General features: G+C 32.3%; 2 long non-coding RNA genes across 7 annotated transcripts; one reads left to right on the forward strand and one right to left on the reverse strand.

Moving 5' to 3' along the window:
* Positions 1–11,197: 11,197 nt before the first annotated feature.
* On the forward strand, positions 11,198–15,156 carry LOC111019004 (uncharacterized). 4 transcript variants are annotated; one of them, XR_015788535.1, is made up of 6 exons: positions 11,198–11,493; positions 11,634–11,690; positions 11,844–11,912; positions 13,258–13,299; positions 14,559–14,688; positions 14,945–15,156. It is a non-coding gene; the product is annotated as an uncharacterized LOC111019004 (long non-coding RNA). The 4 variants fall into 4 exon arrangements; XR_015788534.1 differs by lacking the exon at positions 13,258–13,299 and having other exon boundaries at positions 11,200–11,493; XR_002602475.2 differs by lacking the exon at positions 11,634–11,690 and having other exon boundaries at positions 11,202–11,493.
* A 537-nt stretch (positions 15,157–15,693) lies between these two features.
* LOC111019046 (uncharacterized) lies at positions 15,694–18,544 on the reverse strand. 3 transcript variants are annotated; one of them, XR_015788537.1, is made up of 7 exons: positions 18,365–18,515; positions 18,179–18,244; positions 17,982–18,085; positions 16,806–16,920; positions 16,497–16,577; positions 15,924–16,021; positions 15,694–15,829 (listed from the first exon to the last, which is right to left on the reverse strand). It is a non-coding gene; the product is annotated as an uncharacterized LOC111019046 (long non-coding RNA). The 3 variants fall into 3 exon arrangements; XR_015788536.1 differs by having other exon boundaries at positions 17,982–18,244; positions 18,402–18,544; XR_002602492.2 differs by having other exon boundaries at positions 17,982–18,244.
* Positions 18,545–19,531: the final 987 nt, after the last annotated feature.

Raw genomic sequence — 19,531 nt, forward strand, 5'->3', positions numbered from 1 at the left:
AGCTTTTGAAAATCTTGCATTTAGTTCTTTAAATGTTGTTTTCTCTCGTTGAAATAATTCGTACGTTCTTGTATATATTTCTCAGTTTATATATTTCGTCTTCTACTAGTGTTATGTAACAAGTCAAATATCAACAATGCTATGAAATACTCTTGTTTTTCCTACCTGTGTTATTACTTCAAGTAACCAATGGAAATGTAGTAACTCTTATTGTAACTATTCTTGGGAAAATTTACTCACCAGTAATATTTTCCACTTTCACAGTTTGTCAATGAAAACTAAGTCACACACAATACTAAGAAAAATAGGGAAAGCACAGAAAACGACACAAGCAATTTATACTAGTTCACCCCAACTATGGGCTACGTCCAGTCTTCCACAACAACGGATTCTACTATGATTTTGGGACAAATACAATGGACCTCACAAACGCTCTACAAAGCTCTCTCTAGATGCCACAACAATGGCCACCTACAGAATGAAAAACCTCACTAACCTCATGAGAATGGGTTGCCGACAATGCTCTACAAACCTCTTTTCTCTTCTCTTTCTCTGCCAACGAAAACACCAGCTGCCACCTTTTTCTTTTGATGCATCAACACCACAAAAATAACCCTATGGCTAAAAGATCTTATGTTTACAAAAATAGGTTGAACATAAGGACATGTTTTAGGCTTTTGAGGTTTTATGGCCCATTTAGTTTTGGCTCCACTGTATTTTAACAACTATAAACTAACAATGCTATGAAATACTCTTGTAAGTATGGTACAAGCAACCACTAAATGGAAAGTCTAAATTCCACAATAAAAGGATGATGTGGCAGCGCAAACATCCTCAAAGTTTTACGTGGAAAGAGGAGAGTACATAGATAAATATGACTTAGAGAAATAAATAGTTTAATACATTTAGCCACCGAGGTGAGGAATTTACATCGTCTGTGTCTTGTTTTATCCTATGATGAAAGTTGTCAATCATTAATAAAGGATGGTAAAGATGTGAGATAGTGAGCTATCTTCTATATTTACAAAATTACATATTTGATAAGCAAAGACGATTCATCTCAAAGGGTTAAAACCTGTTGGGTGTATTGCCCTAAATTCGTAGTTTGTATTTATGTAAAAACAAATGTATATTCAATAAAGTTTTATTCAATAAATTTGTTGTTGAATTCATTGCATTACATTGTCTAAAATCAAATAAACTAAACATTCGAGGTTATTTTAGTGTAACCGGGACAGTATATATACTAGGTATATATTTGATATACCCATGATATACGAGGTATATATTTGATATACCCTGATATATAAGTGGATAATGTCCGGTGAATAACCTAAAGGGTCTATAGTATATGAATAAGGCTGGGTACCTTATCCTGGCAACACTATGGATATGACCCACTCTATAAAGGTTACAGACGACTCGATCCAAGTCGTTCGTGTGGAGACATGCTAGTGGGGGTATACTATACAATGAGTTTGTATAAGACCGGACCACGAAATAGTCAATGTTTAGATGTAACACCGTTAACTAATAGATTATTGTTTCTTAGGATGACCAGACAACTCATTTTCAATCCTGAGTGATTTATGGACTCCTGCTCGTGAGGACTCGCCTTTGATCTGTATGGGTGAGAGTGACCCAAGTTGCCGACTCAACATTCCTACCATTTTGGGGACAAAACCGAGTGGGGAGCTGGGAACATAACTTCACAAGATGAAATTCACTCCTCTCCGACTTGAGGGGAGTAGATGAGTGTTCCCTTAAATGCTGACTCCGGGACTTGAACAAGGTGCCCCACCCTTTCATTGGCCCGAGAGGGACTTCCGGTTATTGGTCGGACCATAACCGAGTTGTTCATTAGAGGAGTAGTGGTATTTAAGGAGTAAGATGTAACTCATGGGTAAAACGATAATTTGACCCAACTTGAGTTACGAGCACTCGTAAAGGATTGACTTGTCATTAATGGTCGTATATCCGTGGACATGTAAACATTCTGCAGTGAGAAGAGTACAACTACGGGTCTTTAGTGGAATGACCCGTAGTTAACGAATGTTGATTAACTCGATAAATGAGTTTGACCGATTAATCTCGTATCGTTGGAGCTTCGGATCTGTAGGTCTATTAGGTCACCTTGCTAGCTCATAACAGGTAAAACGAGGATCGAGTTTTTGGAAGAATTTGAATTGTTCAAATTACTTAAGGGATTATATGTATATTGATACATTATAATATATAGTTAATTATAAATTAAAACTATATATTATGAGAGAAATTATTTGAATGAGATTCAAATAAAATTAATATGAATAAGATTCATATTAAAACTATAGGTTAAAAATAATGTGCATAAGATGTACATTAAAACTATAGGTTATACGAGAGAAATGCTATAGAATATGATTCTATTTATGTGATGAATAATTAAATGTTAATTATTTGATATATATATATATATTAATTAATTATTAATTAGATTAATAATTAATAAATATGATTAATTAATTAATTATATATATATTAATTATTACATATTTATATATTATAAATATATATTATATATATATATATATATTAATTATATATTATTAATATTAATATTAAACTCCCCTGCAAAATTGCACGGGAGTGGGAAGTTGGTAATGACGTGTACCCCACGTCATTCTTCTTTTTCTTTGTCAAATGGGTTGCAGGTTATGCAATCTTTACATAACGAAAAAGAAAGAACTCCCATTTTGAATCTCTCTCAAGCTCTCTCAATACTCCCTCTCATTCCAAAAGAGATGCTCCCACAAGCACGGTCTCGAGACCCAAGAGGATGGCGAGGAAGACACAGTGGTGGTATTCGGGTGGAAACTGTTGAAGAAACGTTCTTCAAAGGTAAAGTTTTCCCCTGTATTTTCATCTTGAATTTTTTTATTTTGTTTCTCAAATTTCACGAACAACGGTCCGCTTCCGCTCCGGGATTCATATCCCTTCAAAACCTTCAATATATTAACATGTTTTTATAAAGTTTTAATTTTAGAGACTGCCTAGAGCTAAGGTCAAAGCTTTTTTTTTTTTTTTCTCTCTCAAGCTTTGCTTTCAATCCCAATCTTAGAGCTGGGGTCGAAGTTTTATTTCTCCATGTCTACAAGCTTCTTCTTTCTTTCTAACTACCTTCTATCCTCTTTCACCAATTTCTTTTTCTCCCTCAACCTCTACATCTTCTTCTTCCTATATTTTATCAAATGTTAGGTAAATCGAACTCAGTCTTAGAACTGAGGTCGTAACTTGTGTTTATCTAGGTCCATTGATTTTCGAGTCCTGCCCTAGAGTTGAGATCGAAGTATTTTCTCCAATTTTAGATTACATCAAATCTAGTCCTAGAGCTGAGGTTGAAGCCCTCATTCGAAGTCCATTCACCAATTTTGGATTATATCAAACTCAGTCCTAGAACTAAGGTAAAAGCATTCATTTATCCAGGTTCATTGATTTTCAAGCCCTACCCTAGAGTTGAGGTTGAAGTCTATTTCTCAAACTTTTTTTTCGAAGTCAGTCCTAGAGCTGAGGTCAAAGTTCTATTTCTCCATGTCTGCATGCTCCCATTTTTTCTCTAACCACCTTCTTTCCCCTGTCGTAGATTTCTTATATCCCTCAACCCTTTTCTCTACTTCTATGAACCTAGTCATAGAGCTAAGGTTGAAGCCTATTACCTCAAGCTTTGCTTTCAAATCTAGTCCTAGAGCTGGGTCGAAATTCTACTTCTTTGTGTCTTTGTCACCTTTATCCATCTCCTCTTCCGCCCATTTCTTGTTTTATCATCTAATCTTTGTCAAGCCACATCTGTTGCTTTGATCAAAATGAAAAATTGACGTCCAAGTACTTTATCTTTTTCTTTGTCAACCTTTAAGTTCTTTCAGGATAGATAAAGGGTGGCAAACTGTAGATACCGTATTTTGTCCGGCTTATTTTTCCTTTTATGCTTGTTTATTTATTTTATTTCTTTAGTCCGATGTTTCTTTTTATTATTCTATTTAATAACAAAATCCAAATAGCAAAATTAATAAAGTTACCGATTTTTTTTTTTGTTTCATTTGAAGTTGTTATTTAACAAAATCCAATTTTTGTCCCCTTTTATTAACAAAATCTTTTTTTTTTTAATTTTTTCTACCAACTACTTCAATAAGTTACTTATCTCTCTCTTCTTTCTCTCTCTATATCTCCATTCTCTCTTCTCCACCAGTCTCTCTGGCCATCCTCCCAAGTCCCACCATTTTCTAGGATTATTTTTTTTTTTGTTTTTTTTTTTTAATTTCTCTCCCACGTTTGCTCTAGTACCACCATCCCTCACTTTTTCCTCTTACCCTCCCTAACACGTTCTTTTCATTTTCTTTAAGTTTTATATTGGGTTTAGATTTTCTTGAAAGGGTAGGGGTCAGAGAGGAGGGTTTTGAATCTTACTAAAAATTTTGTTACTCCAATTCTTCTATTTTTTATGTTTGGTTCTTTATATTTCTAAAAAATTCATCTAGTGAAATTGCAGGGTTATTCCTCCTACAAAATTTCGGTGGAATTTCCACTAAAGGCTTGGGATCTTCTTTATCTTTCAATTTATAAGATGCATATCATCATTTTAGTAGGAGAATTTAATTATGTGTTTTTCATTTTATGGTAAAGAATTTAAGGGATGAAGCTTTATCTTTCAATTTATAAAATGTATATCATGATTTTAGTAGGAGAATTTAATAATGTTTTTTTTTTCATTTTATGGTAAAGAATTTTAGGGATAGAGTATGATTGTTCTAATGTCTTCTTAGTAGTATTTTTTTTCTTTTAAAAGTCTCATTTAGTATTCTGTTAATATTTTCTCCCATGTCTATTCTGCTTGCTTTATTTTGTTAATTTTTTTTCTTCCATGTCTATTTTGATTGCCAAATCAATTCCGTAAATTTGAAATTGGAACAAACGTGGAATATGTTTAATTAATTTGCTTATTCTTTTTCCATGTCTATTCTATTTGAAATTTGAATGCATGAGATATGCATTAATTTTGGTAATTTGAATAATCTGTAGATAATTTGAAAATTGGCTTACTGTATTTTACATGAAGATTCTAAGTTTGATTTTATGGATTTTAAACCATGAGATTATCTAATCTTGGTCCGATGTTTGTATTTTTCATACTCTGCTGTAGGCTTTTAAACCCAATGAAATCTTGTGCATCCAAACTTCAAAATGCTTTCTAAATTTGAAACAATTAATTCTCTACCAAATTAGTTTGTTATAAATCTCCAAAAATCATTTTGCTAACACAAAATATAAGAAAAGATTTAATGTTTCTAAATTTTAAGTATTAAAATTTTGAGATTGTAGTAATGTTCTTTTTTTCCCTTCTTAAAATGACCTAAATACACGAATTTCTTCACCAAGTTGGTTTTATGAAATTCAAAAAAAAAAAAAAAAGATTTGAGAACTAGTAGTGTTCACTTTGTGAATTTTCCTAAAACTCACAAATACATAAAAGTTTTTTTGGAATAAAGTAGTGTTCTCTTTATGATTTTTTTTTATAAATTCCATAAATACATGAAATCCCCTTTTAAAATGAATTTCCGTAATTTAAAACTTTTTTTTCATAAAACAATTAAAATAATTTTTAAAAACCACTCACAAGTTAAAAAAAAAAAAGCGAGATTGAGTAGTGTTTTTTTTTTTTGGAATTTGTTAAATTCCTTAAACACATAAAATTTCTTCAAAAAAATATTTTTTCATATCTTCAATGGTAGTTATGCCACCCATAATCATTATTTCATGTTTTATTTATAAAATGTGGATTAATAAACATGAGACATTTAAAAATAAAATAAAATAAACTTTTGTGGACCTTTAACAATTTAATAAATTAGATAATAAAAAATAAAATACCGATAAGCGTTTTCACGGGTGTTGTAGGGTGCTAACATCTTCCCTACACACAAATGACTCTCGAATTCTATCTGATTTGAGTAGACCAATTTTCTTTTCTTCTAATTGGGTGACCAATCACACCCTCAGCTTGATTGGTGGTGACTCCAAAATGTTTTATTTTAAGAGACCCTGAAAAAAGGACGTCGGCTGATTAACGTCATGATCACGTAGCAACAACTCCTCCTGAAGAACATCATGTAAGAAAGCACTCTTGACATCGAGTCAGCGAAGAGACCAATTGAACTAAGCTACCAAAGATAAAATGATTCGAACAGTGGGTTTCTTTACCAAGGGACTAAAAGTTTATGCATAATCAATGACTTCTTCTTGATGATACCCCTTAGCAATTAGGCGTGCTTCGTAGTGAGAAATACTGCCATCAAAATTCTTTTGACCCAGTAAACCCATTTACAGCATATAACACTTTTCCTAGGAGGTACATGAGTATGAACCCAAGTATTTTGATGAATCAGATCATTATATTCATCTGTCATAGCCTTTTCCAAACAAGAAGTCGAAATGCTTGAGTAAAAGAAGAAAGTGAAAGGACGTAAATCCCACAGTGGAGATAGGGATCTTTGTTCTTGAATTTTGAGGAACAAAACCACAAAACAGAATGAAAATACATGGGAATTTGGTATTACCTTTGACGAACAGTCCTTCAACAAACCCAATTGACACCACCAAATGATCATCCTTGCTATTTTCTGGGTACAAGAATGTGCTTGTGGGAACCAAGATTGGAAGCCAAAAAACAATCGGGATTAGAGAGAGATCTTTCTTTTTTCTTTTTACCAGAAGAAATGCAGGGAGGATTATGTTCTGTTTTTACAGAACCATTCTGTAAACTGCAACAAGGATGACGTAGGGAGTCCCCACGTCATCACTAACCTCTCACTCCCCTACAATTAAGCAGGAGGTGTGTTATATTAATAATAAATAATATACATAATTAATTAATCGTATTTATTAATTATTAATCTAATTAATAATTATTTAATTTTATATATATATATATATATATATATATATTAACCAAATAAATAATTAACACTTAATTATTTATTGTAAAAATATAATCATATTCTAAAGCATTTCTTTCATATAACATATAGTTGTAATGTACATCTTATGCATATTATTTTTAACCTATAGCTTAATATGAATCATATTTATAGTAATTTTTATTTGAATTTCATTCAAATAATTTCTCTCATAATATATAGTTTCAATTTAGAATTAACCATATATTATAATGTATCAATATACATACATTTAATCCCTCAAGCAATTTGAACATTTCAAGTTCTTCCAAAAAAATTGATCCTCGTTTACCCGTTGTGAGCTAGCAAATGGACCTAACGGACCTACAGATCAGAAGCTCCAACGATACGAGATTAACCGGTCAAAACTCATTGACTGAGTTAATCAACATTCGTTTACTATGGGTCACTCCACTAAAGACCCGCAGTTGCACTCTTCTCACTGCAGAATATTTTCATGTCCACGGATATACAACCATTAATGGCAAGTCAATCCTTCACGAGCGTTCGTAACCACAGATGGGTCAAATTACCGTTTTACCTCTGTGTTACATCTTACTCCGTAAATACCACCGCTCCTATAATGAACACCCCGGTTATGGTCCTACCATTAACCGGAAGTCCCTCTCGGCCCAGTGAGAGGGTAGGGCCCCTTGTTCAAGTCTCAGAGTCAGCATTTAAGAGATCACTCATCTACTCCCCAAAAGTCGGGGAGGAGTGAATTCTATCTTGCGAAGTTATGTTCCCAGCTCCCCACTTGGTCTCGTCCCCAAAATGGTAGGAATGTTGAGTTGGCGACTCAGGTCACTCTCACCCATACAAATCAAAGGACGAGTCTTCACAGGCGGAAGTCCATAACTCACTCAGGATTGAGAATGAGTTGCCTAGTCATCCTACAAAATAGCAATTTGTTAGTTAACAACGTTACATCTAAAGATCGGCTATTTCGTGGTCCGGTCTTATACAAACTCATTGTATAGGAGCCTTCCACTCACATGTCTCCATATGAATGACCTGGATCGGGTCGTCTGTAACATTTACAAAGTGGGCCGTATCCATAGTATTGCCTGGATAAGGTACCTAGCCTTATCCATATACTATAAACCATTTAGGTTATTCCTGAGACATTATCCACTTGTATATCGAGGATATATCAAATATATACCTGGTATATATACTATCCCGGTTACATGATAAATAACCTTGGATGTTTAGTTTATTGGATTTAGACAATGCAATGCTATAAATTCAACAACAAATTGATTGAATAAAACTTTATTGAATAGAAATTTGTTTTTACATTAATTACAAAGTACGAGTTTAGGGCAACATACCCAACACAAAGCTGAAATGCATTTGAAGAAGAATTGGTTGTATCAAATATCTTATTTTTATAAATTCCTGATTTGCTACGAGTTTGCATAGGATGATGATTGGTGATAGAATTATCATGTGAAATAGTAGTAGGAGCAATATCAATAGTAAAAATAAGGGGACAACACCATCAACCACTGGAATGTCAAACCAACAGGCACATGGGCAGTAATATCAATAGCACAATCAGTAGCACAAGTATTTGGGAAATGAGATGCAGAGGAAACCTCCGGACAAATATCAGGACTATTGTCTAACTGATTGTGAGAACCAATATTAAAGCCATTGTTTAACTAATTCTGAGGACTATTTCTATTAGGAACATGAGATAAAGTTTTTGAGACAATAGCAGTAGATGAGATAGAAACAGAAGGTGAGACAGATAAAAGCAGAGGTAGTAAAGGATTAGAAGAGAATAAGAGAGATGAACCAGATGAAGTGGAATGAGAGAAATATGAGGTAGAAGAAGTGGTAAAAGGGAAGTTGGATTCATAAAAAACAACATGACGAGAAGTATACAATCATCCATTACTCATGTCATAACACAAATATATTTTATAATCTGAAGGATAACTAAGAAAAACGCAGCGAATAGTTTTGGGTTGAAGCTTTGTGAGCATCGTAAGATTTTAAAATAGGGTAATAAACGCAACCAAATGTTCGCAAGTTCACCCTGCATTCTGAAATTCGGTTTATCGTGACGTTTTCGACGCTGTCACGTATACGCCCATCACGAAAGGTATACGTGACATTTAAAAAAAGTCACAAAAATTAGCACATGTGACAGTTAAAGACCGTCATGCAAAATATAGGCTTCTGCGACGTTCGTTAAACGTCATTAAAAATGATTTCGTGACGTTTTAAGAAGGTCACGATTAAGACTTTTCGTGACATTTAAAAAAAGTCACCGTAAATGAGTAACTGTGACGGCATTTAATTTTGTGACGTTATACAACGTCACGGAAAGACCTTGAGTAGCGAGGAAAGGTCACGTGACATCCTTTCGTGACGTTTAAAAAATGTCATGAAAAAATATTTCATGACATTCAATAATCATTTTAGAAACATTTTTGTGACGTTTTAGAAATGTCACAAATGATTTTATTTTGTGATCATAAAAAAATCACAGAAAATGTATTTGATTTTGCTTGTAGATGTCGCGTAATAGAAATATCATATAATGAAATTGTCGATCGAATAAGCAAATATATTAATTTAGATAACAAAGTTGAAATATATTAAACATGAACAAGAAAACTAATATATTAATTTATAATATATTAGTATTCTCAAAGTATTCTCGGACTTACTATTACATTATATTAAACATGTTCAAATTCTTACAAACACAAATTACAGAATTAAACAAGTCTGACACCAACCCCAACAAGGAAACTCATCCATCAATTAATTGCATTCCTAATTGTCGACTTCTTTGGGGTTGTGAAAGACCTAATGAAAAAAACAATACACAAGTTACATATATGAATAACGAAAAATAGATAAGGGAAGAAATTCACTTCTAAAAGAACGTGTCTATCTATTAAAAATTGCAAAGGATCGTGATCTTTGCAAATAATATTCTTAAATAAACACACTAGGAGCCTATCACAATAGTAATCTTTGCAAATACAGATTCCAACAGTACAAAATTGATTAAACAAAAACCAACCTACGTACACTTCTTCTACATCCTTAGTAATATCGAATAATATTTAAAAATTTAAACAAGTACCACAATGATTGAAAACGTACATTAATCTTCTACAACACTACAAATAATCAACATTCATAGTCTTCCTTATCAACTTACTCAATAATCTGATAAAACAACCAACATAACGACCAAACAAAGATCTCAACAGAGGAAGTGCGATTAAAATAAACGACATGCCTACACTTTTTCTACATCCTTTAATTACATAGCACAAAATATCAGAACAATCATAAGGTTTGTAAACGTACAATCATCCCGTAACGAAAGTATCATTAATAAGTATTCATAAAACTTTTATGTACTTACACAATAATATGATACAATAACCAACAAAATGACCAAACAAAGTTCGAAACAGAACAAAAAAGGTTACAATAACAAAAGAACCCAACACTTCTTCTATATCCTTCAGCAGCACATCACAAAACATACTTAAACAATATAGCACAAACTAGCTAGTATATCAGACTGATTGTAAACGTACATTCCTCGTCTAACGACAGTATCTTTAATCAATATTCAGTCTTCCTTGTGAACTTACTCAATAATCGGATAAAGGTGCTAAATTAGCTATAGTTACATCATATAACAAGGCCGATTAAAAAAGATTTAAGATTCAAATGCTATAGTATCACTACTAGAATTTTGACGTCCATGAATAGTAAATACTGCTGAAGATTATTAAAAAATGTCACGAAAGGTAAAAAAACGCATTTTTGGAGGGAAAAAACGGAGATTTCTGGATTTTTTACCTTTCGTGACATTTTTTAACCGTCACGAAATGGTCGTCAAAAAGTTGATTTTTCATGACGTTTAAAAAATGTCACGAAAGGTTGAGACGCGTTTTTTGCGGGAAATGACGGAGTGTTCCGAATTTTTGACATTTCATAACGTTTTTCTAACCGTCACGAAATGGTCGTCAAAAAGTTGGTTTTTTGTAACGTCTAAAAAACGTCACAAAAGATTGAGGCGCGTTTTTTGCGGGAAAAGACGGAGTGTTCCGAATTTTTTACTTTTTGTGATAAAAAAAATAAAAAATTCTATTAATATTTCTATCATTTTTGATATAAAGTAAATATTTCAATCTAAAAAAATCCAAAAAATAAAAAATAAAAAATACCAGATCCAAGTTATTTCCTTCCCTCCCAAAACTTCCCCAAATGAATTTCCCACCCACTCCAAACAGTCAAACCCTTGTCTTCTCCCTCTCTCTTTTGGGTCGTAGTTTCTCTTCTCCTCTACCCTGCATCTCCTCTCTCTTGGTAGCGTGCGACAACGAGCAACAACGAACCCAAGAGCATTCATTCGCGTGGTGAACTTCGGCAGCCGTTTTACTGAGCGATTGTTTGAGCAATGATTCTTCTGTACTTCGTCCTTCACGTTTTTCCTTTGGCAAACGCTGAACATTTGCTGGTGAGTTCGATTAGGTGCATAACCCACTTCTTTCTTTTTCTCGAATTTATAGCTTTCTTTCAACTTCGGGTTCAATTGGCCTGACCCTCTCTGTTATCTTGTGTTCTTTCGTTCTAAATTCAAGTTTGTGGGTTTGTCAGGTGAGGTATTTGGGGGCTTCTAGCTTTGTACATTGCCCTTTTAATGCCCTAATCTAGGTTAGTTTGATAGTGATGAACTTTCTAATCAATCAAAAGTCTTTATGTGTTTTATGAGTTTAAACGATGTTTTTGACCATTGAAGTGGAAGGGTAGGACTTAAAGATAGTTTAAAGTTTGCAGCTTACAATTTGTATTTGAAATTATATGCAGTGCCTTTGATGCCGGATGCTATGGAAATTATATTCCAAAAAGGCACTTGATCTTCGAAGAAGTGGTGCTGTAAGCAAATTTCACTATCACTATTATTATTATGAATCATAAATTTAGTCTTCAATTGTACCAATTTAGATCTTGAACTTAAAAAATTTTAAATATATTATTAAACTTTGTATTAGGATTCTATGAAGTCCTTGCTGTTAAATTTGCCCTAATTTAGCCATTACAAAAGTTGTTAGAAGGCGGTCCCTCAATGAGTAATTAAAAGGGAAAGGCCTTAAATGGACAAACTGTACAGTTGTACATATTTACCTCTCTGACTCCACCTTCTTGAATAATATTAATGCTGACCCCAAGTCATTTCTTCCAAGATGTTTGGAATGATTCAAATGCTAATTGCATATCATGGAATGTGTATCATCCATTGTCATCTCGAGAACAAATCTTCCTTTTTGTTCTTCATTTGGCTGTGCAAGAGAAGTTGTAAGGTGAATTTGGTCTCCTTTCTAGATGATTTTTATTTCTCAAATAGATTGTCATCTTTCAATTATCACATTTACTTTATGTCCAATTTATTTTCCTTTTGGTTTTTTTGTTATACATGACTTCTTATTGAGATTAACTTCAATTCAATTACTTAGACATATACAATGACTGTTTTTCATTGTGGTAGTCATTTTGTAGTCATTCTTATTCTTTACAAAAGCCTATTTCTCTTATTGAATAGATTTGTTTCTTATACTTCTGAATACATTACTATTTGGATGTTCAACAATGTTCAAAGACTTCAAGAGAAGGTTACGTAGCGACTTGAAGAAGATTGTGGATGGCCAGATCCTTGCTTCTGAAACTAGACTAGGAGGGAAAGCAAATGTGATAATTGTTATATGGCCATTATTTTGATCTGATTATGATATTATATGCTTTTTTAACTTAACCCACATTAGAAATTACTTTCCAATTATTATGCTTCTTTCTTGATAAATTTCTATATAGATTACTGAAAAGTGATTCACACGGAGTTGTATTTTTTTTCCTGATTTTGTTACATCCAATCTGGAATTTGTTATAGTTTACAAGAATGCTTAAATGGAGAGTTTGTTAGTTTAGCCCAATTGGTTACTATTATTGGTATGGTTTATTAAATTTTAAACATTTCTTTATGGACAAGTGTCCTACATGATCTTGGTAGAGTAAATTGACTTATTCTCAATTTACGCTTACTCATGCCAAAACAAAGCCCGATCTGTGATACCCACACCTTGTTTTCATCAAATCTACAAGTCCCAACACTTTCGCCATTGTTTCAGCAAGGTTTAGTGGGTGACGACCCTTTGAACACCCTTTTAGATTCAACTTTAGTAGTCAAAACTGAGTTGTAACATGCTGATTTTACCTTGTTGCCTAGGTTTCAATCCGACTCAAGAAGTTATGAGCGTTTAGGCGAGTTGTAAGTAGCTCTTACTTATAGGGATGTTTGTTGTGTGCTTAGTATGAAGACATGTTTTAATCTATGTGTTTTATCTCTTAATGCTCGTTGGATATTGTTGCTAAATGTTTCTCTATGAATGTTGGATGTTCTGGATAACTTTGATTGATTCTAGTTGTTTATAATTGTTTAATTATGCTCTGTTATGACTACAATCACTGTAAAACATTATATTTTTCTGGTCAAGTATATATGCATTACATTTTGAATGAAAATAAATAGTTATTGTTTTGTCTAAATGTTTTCTTTTTGGCAAGACAAATTAGCAAAATGATGATATTCAAGTGATTCAATCAAAGATGATCAATGAAGCACAGTGGCAATGGCTAAACAAATGGCTCCTTATAACTAACTTCTTTAATGTTTAGAACTTTTTTGTTATGCTTGCTAATTGTTGGAACTATTTGCTTGTTTATGGTTGTGATATTTGATCATTTGATCTCCAAATAGCTAACGATTTGAACTACTTTTCTTGTGTATAAGTGTAAAATGTTGGGCTTTAGCTAGATTTTTCTCAAGACCTTATTTGTTAAAAATCTCGAATCAAAACTTATATTTATGTGTAATATTTTTCATTAAAGTTAATTATAATTGAGTTTTTGTAGTTGTGGAGTATGCATTATATCGAGTTCCAATTCTTCCATCTTAGAGTCTTTTCCTTTTACCTTGGTTTTTTGTATTTTGTATAATGGTCACCACTGGAAAGTCATAAGTTCCAAAGAAGGTTAAGTGACCAGGTCTTTTCTTGTTGTTATTTTTGCTTTCTTGACTTTAGGAATTTTCTCTTTTGCTTAGGTAGAAATTTGTATCATTACAAAATAACAACTTCTTATTAATTAGTACGACCAAAGTTCATTAATCTATATATTTTTTCATGCTTATATTTGATTGTACTTGATCTCATACTGGTGGTAAAAAATGCAATCAACATTTTGGTCAGTGCAGAATTTTCAATTATGAAGTTCTATTTGTGGAAAAGTTGGTAACTTTGTCTTTCTGTTTAGTTGCAGATGACTAGAAATAACGGTGGAGTTGTACACTAGTCATATGTTTGAAGTTTGTTTTTATATCACTCATCTCATCATATGTATGAAGTTGTTCACATTTATGTTGGAATGAATAAAAAAGCTTTACGATGTTCGTTTACTAATTTTCAACTAACTGCAGTCTATTAAGAACATGGCTCTTTGTAACTTGCCCATCATTGCATTATATGACAGAGACCGGTAATAAAGATTTCAAGATTGGCATTAGGAACGAGAAGTTGCCAAGTTTCTCAATGTTGCTAGATCACATCTTGATGAACTTAAGCTTGTTTGGCCATTTCCATCTTAATTTAATAAAACAAAGGTAAGCTATTAACTATTGTGTGATCATCATTCATATTGTGGCATTGAAATCTTAAATCAATCTGAATTGGTCTTATTATATGTTGTAACTATAGCTAAACTATTTCTCGTTGAACTATTAACTATTGTGATCATCATTCTCTATATTGCTAGACCGCATCTTGATGAACTATATCTCGTTCTTTTAGAAGTGGCTTTCTTCCCTTATCTATCTTTAGTTATTCATTTATCTAACTTGGGTATTATTTTTTCATTAGGTCTTTCACTAACCCAAAAAAGTCGACAATTAGGGTGTGTGAGACTTGTTTAATTCTATAATTTGTGTTTGTAGACATTTGAACATGTTTAATATAATGTACTAGCAAGTCCGAGGAGAATACTTTGTTCCTACTATATTTCAACTTTGTTATCTAAATTAATGTATTTGCGATTTCGATCGATAATTTAATTATATGATATTTAAATATTACGTGACATTTGCAAGCAAAATCAAATACATTTTCTGTGATTTTTTTATTATCGTCACAAAATAAAATAATTCGTAACGTTTTTAAATCGTCACAAAAGTATTTTGTGACGATTTTTAAACGTCAGGAAATCTTTTTTTGGTGACGTTTAAAAAACGTCAAGAAAGGATGTCACATGACCTTTTCTCACTACATAAGGTCTTTCCGTGACGTTGTATAACCGTCACAAAATCAAATGACGTCACGGTTACTCATTTACAGTGACATTTTTTAAACGTCACGAAAAGTCTTAATCGTGACAATCTTAAAACGCCACAAAATCATTTTTCATGATGTTTAAAAAACGTCGTCGAGTCTATATTTTGCATGACGTATACCGTCACATGTGCTAATTTTCGTGATGTTTTTTAAACGTCACGTATACCTTTCGTGATGGGCGTATAGGTAACGACATAAAAAAAGTCACGAAAGATTTTTGTGACGTTTAAAAAACGTCACAAAAAATTGAATTTCTACTAGTGTATGAATGATGACGAAAATCAAGTGAGTTTACCTTTGTTATAATAGAACTTTGATGGAAATGGCCACAACATGCTTAATATCACCTAGATGCGGTCCGACAAAATAAAAAACCCTTACAACTTCTCGTTTCAGTGCGAAGCTTGATCCTGTCATCTAAACCAATAATGAGCAAGTTAGAAAAGTGGGCTTTTTCAAAAAATTTGACATAAACAATAACATCGAAATAAAATTTTAAATAATGCAGTACCACATATACGTTGAGGTACGAATCCAACCAAGAATTTCTTGTATTTTAAAAACTCAATGCTTCCATCTTAACTTCTCTCCGACACTTATTTGCTGGATCTAAGAAAATAACTCAAAATTCGTAGTAAGTAAACACAATAAAGTGACAGAATAAAAAAAAAAAGTTGTGAATCTTGTAAAAAAAAAAGTTGTGAATCTTGTAAAACCCAACTACACACGGTGGCTATGTAGTTAAAAATAACCCAACAAGCAGTAAAATTGTAAATCTAAAAAGTAAAAGAAAATAATATTTCATTGAACTTCAAATAAAGTGGAAATTTAGTGTATCAAGGGAATCAAATCCTTACTCAATTTATACCACACCAATACGTACACAATCTATTTACCTTCATCATATATAGATTGAAGCTTTTGTTTCAAACATTACAAAATAACAAAATTCCTTTAGGATAAGTGAATAAGTTTATAATGAAGATCTTTTATATATGCTTTTGCTTCTTGTAAAAAAAAAAGCATAACACAACTTATGATACGTCTAAATGCATAACACAATTTGTGGTAGTTTGAGACCCACCATTTGAGCTCCAAATGCCCCATTGTAGAGTAAGTTCTTCAAGGTCTAAATAACAACTCGAACAACCTGGTAGAAATATCACTAATGAAACAAACATTGATGTTAGAAGTCGGACATTGTTGAACTTGCCAAAATAGTCTAAGTGGCTAATCTACTTGAAGATATGAAAAACAAATTCAAGGTTTGGTAGTGTGCAAAGAATGTATTTGAGAGAATGAATACAAGTCAGATAGAGCAAACTAAAAAACAAAGAAGATGTCACAAGTAACTTTACTATAATAAATACAATGTAACAAAATAATGCTTCACCTTTTCTTTTGTGGAACCTTTTATAACACTGATAAGAATTGGACTCATTCATTTGAACCAAGTCCGCAGCCTCTGATTCTTTGCAAACAACACATGGATCTCTGTCAATCCTCAACTACATGAAAAAATAGGCAATGGTACTAAATTAAAGGCTGAAATCATTTGAAAAACAAGAGAAGATATCAACGATGTAGATTTTATTTCTAGATTAAATTAAACTAAATAGAAAATGTCAACGATATAGGTTTTCTTTCTAACTTATCTCCCCATGATGAGGAAATAAGGTTATCTCCACTTTAGTGTCAAAATTAACACAGAGAGCCTAGAATGAAAATTATACATTCAAGATAGCAAAGTTCCAACTTAAACTACTATACCTATTAGAATGGATAAAATGATTCGTAGTTTTTAATGAGACCAAGAAGTATTAACCTATCTCCAAGTAAAAACATAATAACTACCGGTACAAAGAAATTTTGTTCACATTAGCATTGAACCTTTTGACATCAAGATAAAATTGGGTATTTATAAATTTAGCAAAACAAACTAGAACTACAAGTCTAACTAAATTGTACCTTTTGCATTCTATAAAATCATTTTCATGATCACTAGTACAGTTGAATATTATCTATGACACTCGTTTAAAAGAGAAAAAAAGGGAAAACCAACTGAAAAAGTTTGATAATGTCAAACGTAATGAAATATTTCGATGCCAATTTGTTGTTCTCAAGTTAATCAAATTTGCTAATTTTTTAAGAAACAATAATGAAATATGAAATCAACATTATCATGCGTAGTTCTATGTACGTGAATAAAAACATGCTTAAAGTAACAAAATTCTCACAAACCACTATTGACCATAGAGATAATTAGGTTGACAGTACAGAGCTAACCAATGCCTATAGGGTTGTAGTGAATGGAAAGAGAAAAAGAATAGTTATATTCAAAAAGTTAGCTTCATTCATGAGGTAAAAGAGCAAGTAAATCAATTACGAGCAAACTCTAAACTTTGTAACCACACCATCACTCACATATAAGTATATAAAATTTAGAAAAACATATATAGGAGTATGAGTTAATATAAAAGTTTTGCTTGCCACTAAAACAATATTAGAAGGATACATATAAATATTCCATTTGATGATTTAGAGGCAGAGAATCATTATTCTCACTTACCTAACCACCAATGTGCAACAAGTGTGAAAAGATCAATATATCCATACAACTTGTGTACATCAACTCTCCATCCTTCACCGGAAACCTCCTTAAGATAAGAAGCACTACAGTATGAATAATTAGTCAACCAAATAGTTCACCAAATTTTGACAATAAGCAAGAATTATATTCAATAAGCATCGAAACCCAGTGCCAACATTAGAGAGTGAAATCCACCAGAACTATAAGTTTCTCCCCTTTCTTACTTTCATTGAAATTTGCACCTAAAAAACAACATAACACCCATAAGATAAAAACTATCAGAACATCAAAATCATGCTTTATCTGTTCCACAAATGTAATGTACCACTACAAGAAAAAAAAAAACACCAAACCAAGCTCACCATTAGCTTAATATACAAGAAAAAGACCGAAAAAGACCTTGAGAAATAAGAAGGCAGCTGGTTGTCAAGGATCCCTCCCTAAAAAGCTGGATGAAAGGGCTGTTGGTGGAGGGAGACCTTTACTTCTAAAAATCACAAAATTAAAATGTGATGACTAATGTATGCCAAAATTTCAAGTAATAAAGATATTGAAAGAGCAATCACTTTCAGTAGTTAATAGGAGAAAAGACAAATGTATAAAATTGAATAATGGGTGGCTGTGCCTGTAGAAAAACTTTTCGAAGAAGCCAATAAAAATGTCAACAATTCGTGGCACAGGAGAAGCTGAATGAAATTTTCTGGACTACTCACTAACCAAAAGAAATGGTAAACAAAAGTTTAACTCAATTGGAAAGTGGAGAATTGGAGATAAGATACAGCTATTACAATGATTTGAGGTGAAGCTAAATATGTTGGAATTAATTTAATAATTATATGTGGGTAACAAATTAAATAGAAATTATAGTTGGATATTTAATGGGCATATGAACGATCTTGATTTTGGGCTTGTGACTTCTTTAGTGGTATGACTTGCTGAGTAGAAACCAATCCATTAATTCTAGGATTAACCCATAAATATATGATTATGGTCCCCAATACACTATGCTTCTTGAGTCTCCTTTCCCCATCAAACAGAGAGTATTGCCTATATTTGGTCTGGGTTGCATAGTTGAGGAAGACCACAAACCACAATTTCTTGTAGGTCGTGGTCAATCTATCTAATGGTTTCGGTAATTCTAATCTCTTTATAGATTTTGGTTTTCTTCTATGCTTAGATCCTTGGCCTTCATTGTTCTGGAATTTTATGGCTTTTATTTTAAAATAATCATGAATTAGGATTTGTTTAAAATTTCCAACAATATCTCCATATAAGTGTATGTTATAATAGTTATAGTTTATATCACCCTTATTAAGTGTATGTTGCTTAAATTTATAGCCGGATATAGTTTATATTTCTATATAAATGAAAAGGTAGCCGGATATAGTTTATATCTTCATATAAATATATATATATCTCCATATAAGTGTATGTTATAATGGCTATAGTATTGAAATTGAGCTGAGCCAAAAATTGAAATGAAATGAAAAAATATTTTGTAATAGGTTTCATTATTTAGTAGAATATAT

Source organism: Momordica charantia (genome assembly GCF_013281855.1).
Source record: "Momordica charantia cultivar OHB3-1 chromosome 10 unlocalized genomic scaffold, Mcharantia_2.0 BLBB01000010.1, whole genome shotgun sequence".
NCBI lineage: Eukaryota > Viridiplantae > Streptophyta > Magnoliopsida > Cucurbitales > Cucurbitaceae > Momordica > Momordica charantia.